Source organism: Lynx canadensis, chromosome B1, assembly GCF_007474595.2.
Source record: "Lynx canadensis isolate LIC74 chromosome B1, mLynCan4.pri.v2, whole genome shotgun sequence".
Taxonomy (NCBI): Eukaryota; Metazoa; Chordata; class Mammalia; order Carnivora; family Felidae; genus Lynx; species Lynx canadensis.
The window spans coordinates 201,608,973-201,625,226 of record NC_044306.2 but is presented as its reverse complement, the minus strand read 5'-3'; the positions used below and the strand labels follow the sequence as shown (position 1 = coordinate 201,625,226).

Sequence of the window (16,254 nt, the reverse complement as noted above, 5' to 3'; positions counted from 1 at the left end):
CTGACATCGCACTGATTTTCATACAGTTTCATGTCTCTTACGCCTAAAATCAGGGACCGAATTTTTTTCAAGCTTTTAAAAAATTTGAAAATGTTGTAATGCTGCACATCTCAATAGGGTTGCGACACATCAGACGGGGCCACCCGGGTGGCTCAGTCCTCTTTATTTCGGCTCAGGTCATGATCTCTCGGTTTGTGAGATCAAGCCCCTCTCTGGGCTCTGAGCTGACAGCAAGGAGCTTGCTTGGGATCCTCTCTCTCCCTCTGTCTGCCCCTCTCCTGTTCATGCTCTCTCTCTCTCTCTCTCTCTCTCTCCCTCTCTCTCAAAATAAATAAAGTAAACCTTAAACACATTGTGTGGCTCCTACTGCACTCTGGTCTTTTCATTTATAATCTCTTTCACGTCCTTTGTGCCGTGGTGCAGTTCAGTACAGCCCTTGTTGCTAACTGTCATATGCAAATGTCCCATCACCGAGTAATCCTACTCCACTCACCAGGGCCCTCCTCCCCCGCCCCGATGGGCAGCTCTGTGCTGTTACAAATGATGCTTCGAGAAACGCCCTTTTGTAGGTCAAATGTTTCCTCTGGGGAGGTTCCTACAAATGGGCTTCCCGGGTAACAGAGCGTGGGCAGTGTTAAGGTTCTGTTGAAGCACAATATCGTAGAACTTGCCTTCATTGACTCTGTAGGTCTGAAAATAACCAGACACCGACATCCTTTGGACGCAAAGCTGGAATATCAAATCCAGCTCTGTTAGGACGTAAGTAAGCAATTCACTAAATAGAACAGCGGCAACAGAGGAACCCTAGGGGGCTTCATTTCTGCAAGAGACCGTCTTAGAATCCCAGGCATCCCCACCAAACTTTCTGGGAGCAGAGAAAAGCTCACGCAGGGATAGTGGAGGGGAATGTGCACCCCAGTGGGGAGGAAGCTGAAGATGCCGCCTCCCAGGCACTTACCCACCTGCATGGGCAGTTGTGTAGGTCTCCGCAGCTGGACCCCCAGGGAAGCTGGCTCATCCACGTCCCCAGAGGAGACAGAAAACGTGGGCTGCTGTCGATGTTCAGTTTGCATACTCTCCCTGCATTTCAATAATCTTTCTCAGACGGTGGTTTTAATTGCTTTATTTTATTTTATTTTTTTATTTTGTTAAGCAAACTTCATGTGCAGAGCCCAACGGGGGGCTTGAACTCACAACCCTGAGATTAAGACCTGAGCTGGGATCAAGAGTCAGATGCTTAACCGACTGAGCCACCCAGGCACCCCTCAAAAGGTGGTTTTGAAAATTTACTTCTGTGTGTTTTTCTGTTGTTTTGTGTGTGTGTGTGTGTGTGTGTGTGTGTGTGTGAAAATGTGCTACTTTGGTAATTAGGGACTACATGTCACTTAAAAATACTTTTTATGGTGCTAAAATATATGCATGTGTTATGTGACATAAAATTGACCACTTGAACCATTGTTAAGCACGCAAGCCAGTGGCGTTAAGTACATTTATGATGCTGTACAACCCTCACCAATGCCTATTTCCGGAGCTCTTTTTCATCACCTTGAACAGAAACTCTGTGCTCACTGAAACAATAATGCCCCACTCCTTCCTCCCCACTGGTAACCTGTCTTCTGCGTCCATCTCTGCGAATTTGCCTGCCCTAGAGACCTCACGCAAGGCGAATCACACAGTATTTGTCCTTTGTCTGTCAGCACACACGTGGGTGCCTCCATGTTTTAGCCCTTGTGAATAGTGCTGGTATTATTAATAATGAATACTACTAATAATAGTGGATACTAATAATGGTAACCTGTTTGAGTCATCTTTCGGTTTTTGGGAGGTATATACCTAAGAGGAGTTGCTGACTCACCTGGTAATTCTATGTTTAGCATTTTGAGGACCTCCCGGACTGTTTTTCACACAGCCGCAAGACTAAATGTTGTGTAAAAACAAACAAACAAAAAGCAAACAAAAACAAAAAACAACAACAAAACTTTTATCTTTAATATTGCTAAGCTATCAATACTGCCCAAAGCGATGTATAGATTCAGTGCAATCCCTGTAAAACTCCCACTGACACTTTTCTGTACAAAAGGAAAAATCTGGGGTGCTTGGATGGCTCAGTTGGTTAAGCATCCAACTCTTGATTTTGGCTCAGGTCATGATCTCACCATTCATGAGATGGAGTCCCAAGTTGGGCTCTGTGTTGACAGAGCAGAGCCTGCTTGTGATTCTCTCTCTGCCCCTCCCCTCCTCAAAATAAACAAATAAACTTAAAAAAAAAAAAAGTATTTTTAGAAATAGAAAAATCCCGGGGCACCTAGGTGGCTCAGTCGGTTAAACATCTGACTTTGGCTCAGGTCATGATTTCATGGTTCATGGGTTCGAGCCCCGCGTCGGGCTCTGTGCTGACAGCTCGAAGCCCAGAGCCTGCTTCAGATTCTGCATCTCCCTCTCTCTCTGCCCCTCCCACACTCGTGCTCTGTCTCTCTCTCAAAAAATAAAATAAACATTTTAAAAATTAAAAAAAAAAAGAAATAGAAAAATCCATCCTAAAATTCACATAGAATCTCAAGAGACTCCAAGTGGAACAAAGTTGGACGTTTCACACATTCTAATTTCAAGACTTACTAGAAAGCCACAGTTACCAAAACAGTGTGATACTGGCATAAAGTTAACAAGCATATAGCCCAATGAAATAGAATAAAGATCCCAGAAATAAAACCTCACATATACGGGCAAGTGATTTTCAACAAGGGCTCATTTAATGAGGAAAGGACAGTCTTTTTAACAAAGGTGCTGGGAAGACTGGACATCCACATGCAAAAGAATGAAGCTGGACCCTTGTCTGACGCCATATGCAAAAGTTAACTCAAAATGGATCTAAACACAAAAGCCAAAACCATTAAACAAACCATCAGAAGAAAACACTGGAGAAAAGCTTTGTGACGCCAGAATTGGCAATGTGCTCTCAGATCTGACACCAAAAGCACAGACAACACAAAAAAAGATAAATTGGACTTCATTGGAACTAAAAACTTTTGTGCATCAAAGGACACTATCAACAGAGAGAAAGGCAACTTAAGGAATAGACAAAGATATTTGCAAGTCATACATCTAAAAAGAGATTGGTATCGGGGCGCCTGGGTGGCCCAGTCGGTTGAGTGTCTGACTTCAGCTCAGGTCATGATCTCATGGTTCACAGGTTCGAGCCCTGCGTCGGGCTCTGTGCTGAAAGCTCAGTGCCTGGAGCCTGCTTTGGATTCTGTGTCTCCCTCTCTCTCTGCCCCTTGCTCTCTCTCTCTCTCTCAAAAATAAATAAAACATTTTTAAAAAATAATAAAAATAAAAAGAGATTAGTATCCAGTATATATAAAGAACACCTACAACTCAACTACAACAAAAACAGGCAACTTGATTAAAAATGAGCAAAGGAACTGTTTGGTGTTGGTTGGACTGGTCTTGGGTCCCATCGCATCTGGTTCTGAGCATCCTGGCTTTCCCAGTGATTAATGCTTCTCCAAGGAGGAGGCAGCTGGCAGGGAAGAACACCTGCCTGGATTTCTCCAACAGGCTAAGAGTACCTGGCTTCCTGGGCAATGGGTTGGAAGCTTTGAAAGAAAAGTAAGAAGCCAGAGAATGCAGAGTGGCCCCTCCCATCTGCCTACCCATGGCTTGGCCCAGTCGCAGCTCCAGGCTCCCCGGGGGCTCCTAGCCACCTGCCCACCTCCAGCAGCAGGAATGGTTGAATCATCCTGGCAGGGGCTGTCAGCCCTGGAATCTGAGCAGGCCTCAGCAGAGCAGGGTGGCCACTTTGGCTGTCCCCAGCTCGGTTGGTATACCAACTCTCTGGGAAGTCACCTCTGGGAGGAGCCTCTAAGACTACTAGATGGGGGCCCTTGGTCCCCAGAGTCCGGGCAAGTGAGAAGCTGCTCATCAGGGATGGGAGATACATGGGTCCTTTCTAAGGTTGCTCCCAGTCACCATTAGGTCAGGTTTAAAGCAGAGGGCGACTTGTTTCTTGAGTTTGATGTCAAGGGAATAACAGCGGTTTGGGTGGGTCAGGCCTAGGAGTGGCCCAGTGGAAGGTGCAGGAGGAAATGGAGTGATAGTAATGAAAATAGCAACACTGGGGCAGCTGGGTGGCTCAGTGGGTTACACATCCGACTCTCTTTTTTTGTTTGTTTTTATTTATTTATTTTGAGAGAGAACGAGCGGGGGAAGGGCAGAGAGAGAGGGAGAGAGAGAATCCAAAGCAGGCTCCGAGCTGACAGAGCAGAACCCACAAAGTGTGAGATGGTGACCTGAACCTAGATCAAGAGTTAGATGGTTAACCGGCTGAGCCACCCGGGCACCACAAGCGTCTCTGACTCTTGACCGTGGCTCAGGTCATGATCTCACAGGTTGGTGAGTTCGAGCCCCGCATAGGGCTTTGGGCTGACAGTGCAGAGCCTGCCTGGGATTCTCTCTCTCTCCCTCTCTGCCCCTCTTCTGCTCATGCGCTCTGTCTCTCTCTCTCTCTCTCTCTCTCTCTCTCTCAAAATAAATAAATAAATAAACTTTAAAAAAAAAAAAGAAAGAAAATTCCCACACCGATGATGACTGGAACCTCACATCACCATTACTTCTTGGTTCTCTCCACCGCTGTCCACAAGGCACCCCCTCTGCTGAGGCCTCCCTGACTACCCTGGAGTCGCACCCCTCCCCTGCTTCATTTTATCTGCATTCCTGCCAGCCCTCCGGTGCACTCCCTCCTCGCTGTGGGGTGTGGGGTATGGGCTGGGTCTGAGGACCCAGAGGGAGTCCCAGACGACCAGCCACCAGGGGCCCTGGCTGCCTGCAGGATGACATCAAACTGAGCTGGCAAGAGTGAAAACAGAGTTTATTAGAGATAGAGAGAGACACAGACAGAGCGTCTGGGAGGCCCGGAAAGGAAGGGAGCAGGAGACTCATCTTTGTTCGGGGCCTGGGGGTTTTTTATGGAGGACGGTGGTCTGGCATGCGTGTCCCCTCAGGCATCCCGGGAGTGGTCAGAACAAAGATGAGGGTGCAGGTGTTAGTCCTTGGAGCCAGGCGGCCTTGGCACGGAGATGTCTAGAGCCAAGTGGTCTGGAATGCGCGCACGATGGCTTCATTCTCACCTGGTCCTTCCTTAGATGTTGTCTATTCCAGAGAAGTCATTCCCTCCGTGTCCCTTGCGGGGAAGACATATGCTGTTTGCATTATGAGGTGCAAAGAGGCGTGGGGGTGCAGGTCCTTGCAAGAACAGAGGCAGGAGAAGGAGCAAAATGCAGATTTCCATGGAGTCCTTCAGTTTCCCATCTCCGGCGCTTTACTAGACGGATACGTTCCCGCGACCGCGCTCTGATCACTGCTCTTTCCTCTGCCAACAGCAACGCCCACCACGGAGCGGGGCTCAAAACATATGCACGTGAGGAATGAATGCATCCTGCGAAGAAAGTTTACTTCTCACAGTTTTTCGGAGAGGTGGCATAACTTCTCCAAGAGCACACAGCCAGAAAGAGGCAGGCAGGGCTGTGATTTGCACCAGAGGTTGGGGCTTCTTGTTTCGTGAACCTCGGAGCCCATTGCCCAGGGTGCCCAGGGTGGCTGGCGTTGACATGTGTTTCTCTCTGTGTGACATGACGGGACATCCCCATGCGTGAGCTCCCAGGAGCAAGTCCTTCAGTTGGCAAGTTCTGTGCTCTCACCTGTCATTGTCATAGAGGGTGAGTGTCCCCTCCTCTTTCCTGCTGGGGGTTTACTACTTTAAGTCCTGGCTTACAGGGCGCCTCCTCTAGGAAGCCTTCCGTGACCTTCCCCAAGTCAAGGGCTCTCCTTCCTTCTCTAGACAATCCCAGCCTCTTGTACAAACCCTACTACAGAGTCCGTGGTGGAGAGTCATGAGTACAGCAGACAGACTTGGGGGACAGGCCTTCCCAGATGCGAATCCAGATGAGCCATCACGGACTGTGAGACCCTGGACGTATCACTTCACCTCTCTGAGCTCCCTGTCTCACCTGGACGGTGGATACACCAATACCCACCCTGCCTGGGCTGCCGCGACACAGCACCGTAGTCCGGGCGGCTTAAACAGCAGACATTCACGGTCCCGCATTCTGGAGGCCGGAAGTCCTCGATCAAGGTACGGGGAGGAATGGTTCCTCCTGAGGCCTGTCTCCTTGGTGCCCAGATGGCTGTCTTCTTCCTGGGTCCTTCCATGGCTGTCCCTCTGTATGGGCTTGTGTCCTACTAATCTCTTCTCATAAGGACAGCAGTCGGATTAAATGAGGACACACCCATATGATCTCATTTTAATTTGATCGCCCGTGGAAAGACCCTATCTCAAAATACAGTCACATCTGCGGTGCAGGGAGGGCGGTGGGTGGGCTAGGGCTTCAACGTGTGGATTCTGCAGGCACGATTCAGCCCATAGCACTGCCCCCCATCTGACTCTGAAATTCCTGCTACAGTGCCTCGGACAAGGCTCGCCCAGCTGCGGCTTGCACACCTCCAGTGTCAGGGGGTGTTTACTTCTCTCTACTTCCCAAGGGGGATAAAGGGCGAACAGGATTCCTGGCAGTGGCTGGGATCCTTCAGAGCTGCCTCACGTAGAGGCTGAATCCCTCCGGCCCTCGAGAAATAGAGACGGCTATTTCATCATCCTGAGCGATTCCAAACAGGTTGGTTTCTCCCTAAACAGCAAGAGAGCTTGCTTGTTTTGGAAGGCAAATTCAAAGGCGGATTCCTGCTGATCGACTTATCTGTGTTTTGTTATCTGCCTTGAACAGAAGTGGCTTGGGAAGCCCCCGAGTGTGGATGCCTGGTTCGCACAGATAAATGTCACGTCTACACCCAACGGAAGCTATAAATAGGCCACCCTGGGGGGGGGGGGGCGTTAGGAGTGGCCGCTGTGAAACTGAAAATTATTTTCTACCCACCCAAATGAGTTGGATTGTTCTTGCCGGATCCCATCCAGATGATGAAAGGGGGCCACGAGGGACGTTCAGATAAACTCTTACTCAATTCATTTTGGCTTTAAAAATCCATTCTCAGAGCTCAGCAAAAGAAGCAATTGTTATTTTTGTACCCTGATTTCACCCTGTCATTCCCTTTTTTCTGAAAAATGTTCACATTGCAAACATACTACACGTTTATCCTGGAGAGGATGGAAAATATAGCACAAGGTGAAGAAGAAAACAGAAAGTACCTTTAATCCCATCACCTAAAAGTACTGTTAACGTTTGGATGCGTTTCTCCCTCTCTCTCTTGTCAATGGGATTATCTTTTTTTTTTTTTAATGTTTATTTACTTATTTTTGAGAGAGAAAGAGAGCGTGTGCATGTGAGGGAGGGGCAGAGAGAGAGGGAGGGAGAGAGAATCCCAAGCAGACTGCTGTCAGCTCAGAGCCCGACACAGGGCTTGAACTCATGAACCGTGAGATCATGACCTGAGCTGAAACCAAGAGTCAGACGCTCAATCAACTGAGCCACCCAGGTTGCCCGGGATTATACTTTAAAAAAATTTTTATTTCTTAATGTTTATTTATCTTTGAGAGGGAGAGAGAGACAGAGTGTGAGCAGGGGAGGGGCAGAGTGAGAGGGAGACACAGAATTCAAAGTAAGCTCCAGGCTCTGAACTGTCAGCACAGAGCCCGACGCGGGGCTCGAACTCACAAATCATGAGATCATGATCTGAGCTAAGTCAGACGCTTAACTGACTGAGCCACCCAGGTGCCCTGGGGATTATATGTTTTTAAAAAAAGATTGCATCGTATCTCTGTACCTACCAGAGGAGATGGACCGAGTGGTGAATAAGACAGACAAGAGCCAATCCCCTTGGAGTTCACAGTCTCGAGGGGAGATGGAAAAACCATATAAATGAATTTTCAGGCCATTTCCAAGTTCCCTGTTGCAAACAGCACTGCCGTGAGCATTGCTGGAGTGGGGTGCCTGAATGCACATGTGCTGATTACGTAGGAGACCTTTCTAAATGTGGACTTTGGAGGCGCCTGGGTGGCTCAGTTGAACGTCCGACGTCGGCTCAGGTCGTGATCCTGCAGTTCGCAGGTTCGAGCCCTGCGTCCGGCTCTGTGTTGACAGCTCAGAGCCTGGACCCTGCTTCTGATTCTGTGTCTCCCTCTCTCTCTGCTCCTCCCTCACTCATACTCTGTTTCTCTCTCTCTCTCTCTCTCTCAAAAATAAATATTAAAAAAAATTAAAAAATAAATAAACATTAAACTTTTTTTTTTAAGAAACAAAAGTGAAATTTGTACACAGGGTTTCTCCCATTGTAAACAAACTGATGACCATCTCCACACATATTTGTATTTGCGGGACGTTGGGACCATCCGATTAATGTCTCCCCCACCTGCGTTGGACGGGCCTATAGATTCTCTGGATTTACGGGCCTTGGTGGCTTTCCTGCCTGGGTGAGCCCCTCCCTCCCCTCATCCGGCTTACATATCATACCCTGAGGCGCACAGGGCTCATTCCGTCCTCAGGCAGCGCCTTTGGTCTCTGCGTGGTTCCACCCGACATTGACCTCAAATAGGTCTTCCTGCCTTGCTCTTGAAAATGTGCAGAGCAAATCGAGGAGGCCTCTTCTCCCCAGAGGCCCTGCTGAGCCTCTCCGAGGGCTGTCCTTACGTGGACTGTGCACCCAGCTCCCACCGCCGCTGCATGGCAGTTCCTTTCTTGGGACTCCACCCAGGGATCGCCTCACCTCCTCCTCCGAGGAGCCTTCCCAGACCACCCCTGCCTGAGGAGCAGGTGGCCGGGCTCTTCCGCACTCCTGCTCCCGTCTCCTTCCATGGAAGCACCTGTTTCTTTCCCTCTGAGGCTTCAGCTCTGTCTCTGAATCCACTGGGCGCCGGATAAAAACCTGCCTTATAAGGGCGTCTGGGTGGCTCAGTCAGTTGAGCGTCTGACTCTTGATTCCGGCTCAGGTCATGATCTCGCGGTTCCTGAGTTCAAGCCCCGCATCGGGCTGTGCGCTGACAGGGCAGAGTCTGCTTGGGATTCCCCCCACCTCTCTCTCTGCCCCTCCCCTGCTCATGCTGTCTCTGTCTCTCTGAAAGTAAATAAATAAACTAAAAAAAAAAAAAAAAAAAAGCCCTGCCATATGAATGAATGGGGGACAGGATTCTAGTTCCCTTATCTCGGACAGACTCTGTGACTGCGGGCACGCCACGTGCTGGGTCTGGGCCCCCCCCCCCCCCCGGAGCTGTGAACTGGACGAAAATCAGCTTTGCAGGCGGTGCTGAGCCGTTGCAGCCTGCCCTGCGAAGGGGCTGTTCCTGCTGAGACCCCAAAGAAGAGGAGTCTCAGGTGAAGGGGCCGGGCAGCAGAATTCCAGGCCCAGGGAACAGTAGGTACAAAGGTCTTGAGACGGGACAAAGCCGGGGTGACCCCCAAATGGATCAGAGGTCATGTGAAGGTGCCCTGGGTTGTTCATCCAATCGCTACTCACGGGACATGGTGTGTGCAGCTGGGCCCAGGGCTGGCTGTGGGTTCTGGGGACTGCGTGAGGACACCGGCCCCAGCACTGCCCTGGGGCGCTTAGAGGTAGGCGGGGAAGAGCAGGTGATTACAGACATACGTTAGGCAAGGATTCCTGCCTGCATGACCTGACCTCATTAATACAGTGACCGATGCATCGAATCATGGTTTCATGGGCTCACAGGCCGATTTCTTTTTTTTTTTTAATGTTTATTTTTAAGAGACAGAGAGAGAAAGCATGAGCAGGGAAGAGACAGAGAGAGAGAGGGAGACCTAGAATCCGAAGCAGGCTCCAGGCTCTGAGCTGTCAGCCCAGAGCCCGACGCGGGGCCCGAACTCGTGAACCGTGAGATCATGACCTGAGCCGAAGTCGAATGCCCAACCGACTGAGCCCCCCAGGCGCCCCTCACAGGCCGATTTCTTAATACGGTGGTTGGTTTGTTTATTCGTTCATCTAACACATTTTGAGTGGCCTTCCGTGAACCGGGCAGGGTGCTGGGCTCTGGGGAATGGGCATGGAGGAGACACACAGGATACCCTCTAGAGGGACAAGACCAATGCTACCTACATGGGGACAGTCAAACGCGGCCACGAGACAGAGCGTCCGATCCCGGTCCAGGGAGGAGCCGGTCCCGCTCAGGCTTGGAGGAGAGAGAGGAAAGGGGCAGCCCCAGGAGGACCAGAGGAACAGCCTGTTGCAAAGGCCCAGCACCAGCGTGGGCCTGGGAGCTGATCAGCGGCCCTGCCAGCTGCACACGGTTTGCCCACAACAAATCATCCCTTAATTTGCAGGGGTTGCCAACGAAGAGGTGTCCCGTCTCCGGCCACACACGGTGCGTGCGTCTTCCTGAAAACCAGCGAAGGCCCCCCCTCTCCCCAGCTGGCACAGCCTCCTCCCGAGCAGGCCTGGGGAGCTGGCGGCTGGGTGGCAGGAGAACAGGGCCACATTGTGAGCTTTCCACGGGACGCCGTGGGCAAACAGAAGGGCGGGCCGGCCGGGCGCTCAGAAGAGCCCATTGAGCCCCGCGGTCGCCAGGCCGAGAGCGCAGCCAGGAAGAAACAGGTCTTTATTAAGGGAGGGCCGGCACGGCCTGAAACGGAGGACATACCAGGCCATCTATCTGCAGCCTCTGTGAGGCCAGGCCGGGAGGGTGGCGGGCTGGACGTAGAGCCACCGGTGTGTCCAGAACAGCGAGCCTTCCTTTCTAGCATTACAAGGAGGGATTCGCGCGCGCGCGCGCGCACACACACATCTTCCTTTCTCCCACCTCCCTCCCCCAGTTCCCAGATGAAGGGTGGTGATCTGTGAATAATACCACGCGAGCCTCTGCACTCCTGACACCTGAGTTCAACTGCTCTCGACAGTTCCACGAAGTCGGTGCCCTTTGTAGCCAACCCCATTCCGCAGATGAGGAAACTGAGGGTCAGAGAGCATCAGGAACTTGGCCAGGCCCCTAGCTGTAAATAACGGAACAGGGATGGAACCAGGTCTGCGCCAGCCCCAGGCCTGTGCATTTCACCCTCATGGTGTGTGTGTGTGTGTGTGTGTGTGTGTTGTCGTCTCGTTCCAGGGCGTATCCAGAGACTTGACCTGATCGGGACATGCAGGGTGGGCTGGCTCTGGGGACCGGCCAAGCTTACAGCAGCTGATGGGGAAATCAGCCCCTAAGTACCCCCTTGCCCGTGCAGAGGTGCTGCTCAGGCTGGGGCATTTGCTTCACGGGGTCAGAGCCTCAGGGAGCTGGGTCAGTCCCTGGGTGGCTGGTGAGAGGAAAAATCGCAGAGCCCTAGAGAATGGAGAAGGGGACTAAGGAGAAGAGGACGAGGGGGAAGGGAGGGAGGGAGGCTCAGGGGTCTATTGAACCTCTCAGCCCCACGGCAGACCCACCTGCTTGGAGAAGGGGGAGCCCAGGTTTCTGGGGCTGTGAAGGCCTCACTGCTCACCTGCCTCCAGCCAGAACCCTCCCGTACATTCCCCCCCACCCACCCAGTGTGCTCTCCAGGGGGTCCCAATCAAACCTGTCCCCACCTCCCCCCTTATTCAGGCTTTCCTGGCGACTGATACCAAGGCTGCAGGACCTGCCCCTTCTCGGCCCTCCCCTCCGACTTTGGACTTGGCATGCCAACAAAGCTCTGTAAGCACACTGGGTTCACGGCTGTTACTCTGCTGGAGCCCTTCCCCCGCCTCCCCCTCTGGCAGGTTCCCTCCCCTCCTCCTAGGCCTCCCCTGCCCAGTGCTTCTCCGTCCCACTCCCAGCCGCCTCCCTGTCAAGGGCAGGGTGGCGGGTCCCCTTATTCTGGCTGTGGAGCAAATCACCCCAGGGACTTCCTGAAACAAGGGTTTGTTAAGCTCACGGGTTCTGTGGGTGGGGAAATCGGGCTCATCTCTGCCCAGGAATCATCTGGAGGTTCATTCGTGTCGGGCCGTTGATACTGGCCGTCCGCTGGGGGCCTCCTTCCACACCAGCCAGTTCGGGCTTCCTCACGGCATGGCAGCCGGCGTCCCCCAGAGTGAGCATCTCCAGAGACGGAGGCAGGTGGAGGGGAGATCGGCGGCGGGGAGAGACGACTCGGTGGGAGCCGCGTCTGGGGCACAGTGTCAGGAGTGCGCACGGGACTGTGGTTCTTTGAGAAGTTTCGGCGTCACCCAGCGAGGCAGCCCTGAGCCCAGTGCAGGACCGGCCCTCGCAGCCACTCAGGCTTTCCTTGCTCCCTTGAGCTCACGTCGTCTCCGCCACGGCCTGCAGATGAGGAAACCGAGGCCCAGAGAGTTGCAATAACTTGCTCAAAGCCCTCAGCTCTGGGGAACACCACACTGTCTTCTAGTGACCAGAGGCAAGACGTCCGGGAACACAAGGCCTGGGAACACGCACTGACATCTGGGAAACGGCGGGGGGGGGGGGGGGGTGGGAGGGGGTGGAGGGGACAGGTCCTGCCCCTCCTGGGTCACGTGGGCAAAGTCCTGACCCTTGACAGGTGTCACACAGAGTGGGATCGATGCACATTTGTGTCGACGCGCTCTGTCATCGTGGTGACCCCCCTTCAGTGACGCCCTTGGAGATCTCTGGGGTCACTAGTGGCAGCTTGGACAGACCGGACCTGCTTCTGGCTGAGCACCGTGGAGTGTCTGGACGACCCTGGGTGGAACTTCACTCTGAGTTACTCAGGGAAGCCGCCCCGTGACTCCGGCAGGCCCCAGGACCAAGGTCCAAGTCTTTGAAGTGACTCTTTGGGGAGAGACAAGGCTCCAGAGGTTTCTGCTGCCTGAAGTCAACCATTGACGGGACAAGATGCCCCACCCTGTGGGCCCGTGGGTGTCAGGCCAGCTGCAGGTGTCTTGTTCCCATCTCGTGCTCAGCCTTTCTTTCTTTCTTTCTTTCTTTCTTTCTTTCTCTCTTTCTTTCTTTCTTTCTTTCTTTTTTTTCTTTTTCTTTCTTTCTTTCCTTCTTTCTTCTTTCTTTCTTTCCTTCCTTCTTTCTTTCTTTCCTCCCTCTCTCTTCTGTCTTTCTTTCTTTCTTTCTTTCTTTCTTTTCTTTCTTTCTCTCTCTCTTTCTTTCTGTCTTTCTCTCTCTCTTTCTTTTTGAATGTGTAAAATTCAGGATGCCTAGCTGAATTTTAAGAAGTTGATTTTTGACACCTCTGCATCATATGCTCTCCGTCTCTCCTGTTTCTGTGTGTTCATACATGCTGTTCCCTCCACCTGGAGTGCCCTTCCCCTCCCATTTCTCTCTGGCAAACTTCAACTCATCCTGCAATGTTTGGTCCAGCCATCACCTCCTCCAGGGAGCCATCCCCAACTACCTGCCCCCACCCCCCCGCCCCGAGACCTCACATAGAATGCCAAGGTTTCTCCTTGTGACCACCTACGATGACTCTTTAGCTCTCTCTCCCCCACTTTTCCTTGAGTGACCCAGGTCAGGGCCTGGCTCCTACTCACTGGCCAGTGCCCGGTACATGGTGCATACTCCAAACGGTGTTTGTTGAATGAATCAGTAAAGAATACATGGTGTGGTTTTTTTTTTTTAATGTTTATTTATTTTCGAGAGAAAGAGACAGAGCAGGGGAGGGGCAGAGAGAGAGGGAGACAGAATTTGAAGCAGGCTCCAGGCTCTGAGCTGTCAGCACAGAGCCCGAACCTGGGCTCAAACCCACAAACCGTGACATCATGACCTGAGCCGAAGTAGGATGTTTAACCGACTGAGCCCCCCGGGCGCCCCGAGACTACATGTTAGATCAGGCCATCCAGGGAGCCAGCTGGTCTGGTCCAGCCCACCTCTACCCCTGCCAGGCTATGTGATCTTAGGGAGTTCCCTTTCTTTCTTTCAAGCTTATTTATTTATTTATTTTGAGAGAGAGAGTAAGAGAGAGAGTGGGAGGGACAGAGAGAGAAAGAGAAGCCCAAACAGGCTCTGCACCGTCAGCACAGAGCCCAATGTGGTGTTCGAACTCACGAACCCTTGGGATCATACCTGAGCCAAATCCAAGAGTCAGACGTTGAACTGACTGAACCACTCAGGCGCCCTGATCTGGGTCGTTTTCTTGACTTCTCTGGGCCCCTCATCTCCGAGGCTGGGAGAGTCTGAAAGCTGGGGGTCTGCCAGCTCCTGTCCGTGTATCTCCATCAGGCAGTGAGTACTTCTTTATGGTGGTTCTCACCAGGTTCTGAGACTGGGAGAAATGGAAGAAAGTCTGACATGTAATGGGTGCCCTGGGACAAGAGCCTGCGTGCAGTGGGGACCTGTGTAACGGGGGGGCATGGCCCGGAGCGGGTCTCCTCCCTGCTCCTGGCTTCGGTTTTCTCATCTGTCACAAGGTGGGGCTGAGCTGGAATTTGAAGCCACGTAGGCTGGCGCTTGAACCAGGAGCTGGTGGCTTCACCCCAGTGCCCCATTTGTTGCTGACGGCCTTCTCAAGACATTCAGTCACCCCTCTGTCCCACGGACGTCTCCCAGAGCCCCCCCACTCCTGTCTGCTTCAGTGTTTACTAAACTGTGTCTCACACACATGCACACACGTCTCCCCGCGTGGCTTTCTGTCCTCTCTCTTTACGTGAGGGTCACGTGCGCGTCCCCTTGGCACTGGCCCAGATTTATCCAGCCAAAGTCAGGACAAGTGGCCAGGACGTGGAGTCCCCACCAGGAAAATCCTTACCGCCTGATACCAGGCCCTTCCTCCTCGTCTTTACTTGGAAACTTCGTGGGGAGGCACCTGCCACCTCAGGGCCTTTGCGCGTCTTCCCTTGTACGTCAGCCACTCTTCCCCTCAGCACAGTCCGGCTGCCCCCCTCTCCTGGATCAGGTCTCAGCATGGATGACACCTGCCACCAAAGGCCGTCTCCATCCTGGGCCACCCGGGAGCAGGAGCGGGGAGGGTCCTGCGTGGGGAGTGGGACGCCACGGGGGTCAGCGGGTGTGCCCGGGAGCCTTCCGGGGCGTGCAGTGCACCTCTGCTCACAGCCAGGTTAGAAACCGATGACGTCTCTGAGCCCTGCTTCCCCCCCACCCCATCTGAAAGGTGGGTACTCACCCAGCGGGGCTGAGCCAGAGAATGGGGGCGGGGGGCTGGGCACAAGGCCAAGTCCATGCCGGCTGCAGAACGGAACGTGGAGGCTGGGGGGGGGGGGGATTCACGGCCCAGGGTCCTGCGGCCGGGTGCACAGTACTCAGTCTGCAGGTGCCAGGAAGCCAGGGGTCGAGGAAAGGGCTCAGGCCTCTTCCCTGGAGGGGAAGATAAACAGTGCCAAAAAAAATAAGGGGCGGCCTGACACCCAGAAGCCCCGGATGGATGGATCCCAAGGGCATATGCGTGAACAAAGCCACTCCCGGATTACAAACTGGATGTATATACCTCTCTCAAAAAAAAAAAAAAAAAAAAAAAAAATCCATGGAGAGCTCGTCAGTGGTTTCCAGGGGTTGGAGTGGGGGGGGTGGGGGGTGACTCCCAAGGGGGTAGCACAAGGGAGTTTTTTGGAGCGGCAGAACAGTTCTGTACCTGGGGCGCTGGTTCCACAGAACTGGGTACGAAGAGAAAAAGTGAGCGCGTGGAAAGGCAGCAGAAATCCGAGCGAGGGCTGTAGCTCGGTTAGCGGGAGCGTGCCAATGTCCATTTCCCGGGTTGGTCAGTGCAAGGTGGTTATGCAAGATGCTGTCGTTGCCGGGCGCTGGCTGAAGGGCACCCGCGAGCGGCCTGAGCTATTTTTGCAACTTCTGTGCAAGTCTGAGACTACTCCAAAATAAAAAAGTTTTAAAAACGAAAAACACCGCGACGGCTTCGTCTAACGGAAGCAGAGCACACATCCTTCTCGAGCCCCCGTGGGACGTTCGCCGAGATAGTCCACTTGTAAGACAGACCCTGAGATATACCGCGTGTTTAAAAGAGTGGAAATCAGGGGCACCTGGGTGGCGCAGTCGGTTAAGCGTCCGACTTCAGCCAGGTCACGATCTCGCGGTCCGGGAGTTCGAGCCCCGCGTCGGGCTCTGGGCTGATGGCTCAGAGCCTGGAGCCTGTTTCCGATTCTGTGTCTCCCTCTCTCTCTGCCCCTCCCCCATTCATGCTCTGTCTCTCTCTGTCCCAAAAATAAATAAACTTTGAAAAAAAAAATTAAAAAAAAAAAAAAAGAGTGGAAATCATACAATGTATACTCTCAGACCTCAATGGATTTCAGTTAAAATTCACGACGGCGAGACTCCTAAATTCTTGGAGCTCAAACAACGGGCTTCTGAAAAATTTTAAAACTGTTTATTTATTTATTTTTGAGAGAGAAAGAGAG

General features: G+C 52.5%; 1 long non-coding RNA gene across 4 annotated transcripts; it reads right to left on the bottom strand.

Moving 5' to 3' along the window:
- Positions 1–4,846: 4,846 nt before the first annotated feature.
- On the bottom strand, positions 4,847–8,941 carry LOC115512840. Of its 4 annotated transcripts, none has more exons than XR_003968511.2 (2): positions 8,448–8,941; positions 4,847–6,680 (listed from the first exon to the last, which is right to left on the bottom strand). It is a non-coding gene; the product is annotated as an uncharacterized LOC115512840 (long non-coding RNA). The 4 variants fall into 4 exon arrangements; XR_003968512.2 differs by having other exon boundaries at positions 4,847–6,619; positions 8,448–8,940; XR_003968513.1 differs by having other exon boundaries at positions 4,847–6,619; positions 8,457–8,940.
- Positions 8,942–16,254: the final 7,313 nt, after the last annotated feature.